Source organism: Cebus imitator, unplaced genomic scaffold, assembly GCF_001604975.1.
Source record: "Cebus imitator isolate Cc_AM_T3 unplaced genomic scaffold, Cebus_imitator-1.0 Scaffold890, whole genome shotgun sequence".
In the NCBI taxonomy this organism is placed as follows: Eukaryota; Metazoa; Chordata; class Mammalia; order Primates; family Cebidae; genus Cebus; species Cebus imitator.
This window is the reverse complement of record NW_016108205.1, coordinates 121705-125967: the sequence shown is the minus strand read 5'-3', so window position 1 is coordinate 125967 and position 4263 is coordinate 121705. Positions and strand designations below refer to the sequence as shown.

Here is a 4263-nt window from a genome sequence, read left to right as displayed (position 1 = left end):
GGTAGCAGAGAGAGGAAGACTGATACAGGACAAAAGGTGGCTGTGGCTTCTGCGCTTGGGTCCCCTCTGTCCCCTAAACCTCAGCATGCAATGAATGGGACTGGAAGGACGCAGGCAACTCCTGGGAAAATGGTCACCCTGGGAAGGCTTGAAGCATGTGGCTCTCAGGCTGGACTGTCAGTGGACAATGGCCTTAGCTTGGGTTGGGGAGGAGAGAAGAGGGAAGACAGCTAGCAGAAGCCCAGATTCCAGCCGAGCAGGCAGGTGCTCCTGGCGGGTGCTGGAAGGTTTCAAGGATGTTGCGCTACCGCAGGAGAAAGGGCGAGGGCTCCCTCAGGGCCTGGGAACTGAGATTCTCTCAGGGGTCCAGGAGCCTCCCTCCCCATCCCCCCCGGCAGGAGATCCCGCTGCGCTCCAACGTGTACAAGGTCTACTATGGACAAAGACGAGGGCCTCAACAGGGCGGTGCACTACAGCTTCCTGAAGACTGCGGGCAGCCGGGACTGGGAGTTCTTCACTATCAACCCAATCAGCTGCTTCATCCAGATTACGCAGCGTCTGGATGGCGAGACCCAGACAGTAAACAGCTTAAGGGTGAGGCCGGGTGCGAGGGGCGGGGCCTGGGGCGGGCTTTCTGCTGGGCTAGGGTCCCACGCCTCTCCTCCTGGGAAGTCTCTAGGGAACCTGGCCACCGGGAAGTCCTAAGCCATCCCCCGCTCTCAGTCTTCCCCTCTGACTGCGCTCTTCCGCTCCTAGTTCATCTTGGTGGCCAGTGACCGGGGCAAGCCGGTGCCATACAAGACTATGCAGCCGCTGCAGGTGGCCCTGGAGGACATTGATGACAACGTATCCCTCTTCGTAAGGCCTCCAGTGAGCTTGTCCACCTCCGGCGCTGGTCACTTCCACACAGGGACTCATCTGCTTGCAAACACACAGGCGCGCACACTCTCCTACACACACTGCGCCAGAATACACATTTGGCTAGACAGGAAGTATCTCTCTGCATGCACTTCATACAAGAACAACTATTTATTGAGCAGCTGTCACACTGTACTGAGCTATACTGAGCACTATTTCAAGACACTACCCAGCGATTAAAAATAACAAAAAAAAACAGACCAAAATGCCTGACTTATGGAACTGCTACCCTTGTCTTTACCTGCGCACGCGCGCGCGTGCACACACACACACACACACACACACACGAAGCATGAAAATCAGCTCTGATTTTCTTTTTTTTTTGAGATAGAGTCTTGCTCCTTTGCCCAGGTGGGAGTACAGTGGCATGATCTCGGCTCACTGCAACCTCCACCTCCCAGGTTCAAGTAATTCTCCTGCCTCAGCCTCCCAAGTAGCCTGCTGCTTAGACTGGGTAAGTTTTGTATTTTTAGTAGACAGAGGGTTTTGCCATGTTGGCCAGGCTGGTCTTGAACTCCTGATCTCAAGTCACCCTCCTGCTTCAGCCTCTCAAAATGCTGGGATTACAGGTGTCAGCCACCGCACTCCATCCAGCTCTGATTTATTGATATGGGGCTCAGATGAAATTGGACAGCAGGGCTGAGGGCCCCTCCTGTGGACTCCAACTCTCTGGTTGTTTTTTCTTGTGTGCACATGGGATGTGATGTGCCCTGGAGACTGTTGAGTGTGCGTGCATACATATGCATATGCATATAAGAGTTAGGTGTGTGCTCCTCTCATTTAAACACTCATTTGGGTTCTGCGTAACACTCTGTGAGGGCAGAGCTCAGGTCCCCAGACCATGCTTTGTTCCCTTGAGGTTACCACAGTTCTACTCACCCCATAAGGCCTGGACAGTAAACTCCCTCAGCACCTACAAAGTCGCTGCCCAGGGCCCCAAAGCAGGGACTGGAATATCAGGCCTTCCCTTGGCCCCCTGTGATGACATCCCCCTCCCCCTGTAGAAGGGCAGCCCCCAGTGCCAGCTGCTGACAGCGCCTGAGCACTCACCACGCGGCACCCTCATGGGCAATGTGACAGCCACTGTGGATGCAGATCAAGGCCCCAACACGATCGTGTACTACTTCATCTCAGGTGGGGCCCGACAGAGCTAATGCCCTGATTACCTGGGGCTAGAGATGACCCCAATATGCCCCACCTGTGGCCTTGCCCCCTCACACTGTGCAATGGTCCCACCCTCGGCTGCCAATGAAGAGAAGAACTTCCATCTGCAGCCTTACTGGCGTCAGCTGGTGCTGTGGGACCTGGACTGGGAATGAGAAGCTGTCTTCTCCTTCATCGTCAAGGCCTCCAGCAATTGCAGGTGGACACCTCCCCATGGACCCTCCCCAGCCCTCAACCTGGTTGCTGAACTCACACTGCAGGACGTGCACGTTGTGCTAGAGGACATCAATGACCAGCCGCCACGCTTCACCAAGGCTGAGTATACTGCAGGTGCAGGGGCTGGAGCCTGGGCACGAGGTGTGGGGTGGCCTCTGCCCTGCCACTTACACTGCCTGCCTGTTCCTGCAGGGGTGGCCACCGATGCCAAGGTGGGCTCAGAGTTGATCTGGGTGCTGGCCCTGGACGCAGACATTGGCAACAACAGCCTTGTCTTCTACAGCATTCTGGCCATCCACTACTTCCAGGCCCTTGCCAACGACTCTGAAGATGTGAGCCAGGTCTTCACCATGGCTAGGGGTCTGGCAGCACGTGAGTGGCCTCTAGCCATGACATCTCAGTCACTGCATGGACTGTCATCTGGAGGAGATAGGGTCTGGGGGAGCACTACAGGATATGGGTGGCCCCTCAACCAGCCATGCCAATCCTATTCATCCACCTATCCAGCAATCTGTTCTCCAGTGTATCCACCTATCCACCTCTTCATCTACCAATCAGCCCTTTCTTTTCATTCTTTCTTTTCTCAACTCATCTAATCATTACTTGTCCATCCATCCATGTATCCACACTTCTGTCTGTCCATCTATCTTTCCATCCATCTGTCCATCTGTCCTTCCATCCATTCTCTCTTCCTTCCATCTGTCCACCCATCCTCCTTTTATTCATCTATCCATCTACCCATCTTCCCATTCTCCTTCCCATAATATCCCATAACATCTCCATCCATCTTTTCATTCATCCCTCCTTCCTTTTATCCTTCCATCCATCTGTCCATCTGTCCTTCCATCCATCCTTTCTTCCTTCCATCTGTCCACCCATCCTCCTTTTATTCATCTATCCATCTACCCATCTTCCCATTCTCCTTCCCATAATATCTGCCTGTTTCTCCACTTGTGCACCTCGCCCTCCCCTATGTCAGGCATTGTGCTAGGTTCTGGGGCAGCAGGATTCAAAGAGCACATTTTTACCTATGGATGTGTATGTTTGCTTGTGCACTGACCTTTGTGGATGGCTGAGACTCTCTGGGTTAGGCTCTAAAACATGCCCCGTGAGTGTCCCATTACCTTACTCCCACCCCAACCCCTTCCCCTTTCTCCTCCATCTAAAGACTCCTCCTCTGTATACCTCATCGGTGGCCTGGCATTCCAGGCTGACTAGATCTTCCTCCTAATCCCTCTTCCTGTTCCACAGCCACCTGCTATCCTTAAGGGCCATGTGCCCATCCTAGCCAAGCTGCTTCTCATCCCCTCAGCCTGCTTGCTCCCATCCTCCTCTAGCCTTTGACCCCTCTGCCTTCATTGCCTGAAATGCCATTTTGACCCCTTTGCTGCCTTCGGATATCCCTCCCCTGCCCTTCAAAGTCTAATTCATGCACCACCTCATCCAGTTATGCGAGCAGACAGCATCCTTTTGTCCTCTGAGCTCTCACTGCTCTTATTTTAATAAATCAAGGCACGGAGAGGCTCAGTAGCTTGCTTGAGGTCATGCAGCTAGGAAGTGACAAATTTTGAGGCCAATATATTGTCTTTTAAGAGAAGACTATGCTGTGCCACCTCTGACCATCTTTTCTATGGGTGTTTTGGTTATTTTTTGTTTTTTGTTTTTGTGATAGAGTCGCACTCTGTTGCCCAGGCTGGAGTGCAGTGGCACTATCTCGGCTCACTGCACCCTCTGCCTCCTGAGTTCAAGTGATTCTCCTGCCTCAGCATCCCCAGTAGCTTCCCAAGTAGCTGGGATTATGGGCATGCACCACCATGTCCGGCTAGTTTTTATATTTTTAGTAGAGATAGAGTTTCCTTATGTTGGCCAGACAGGTCTCAAACTCCTGGCCTCAAGTGATCCACCTGCCTCAGCCTCCCAAAGTGTTGAGATTACAGGCATGAGCCACTATGCCCAGCCTTGTTT

General features: G+C 53.1%; 1 pseudogene; it reads left to right on the top strand.

Moving 5' to 3' along the window:
• Positions 1-296: 296 nt before the first annotated feature.
• Positions 297-2996, top strand: LOC108298125 (annotated as a pseudogene).
• Positions 2997-4263: the final 1267 nt, after the last annotated feature.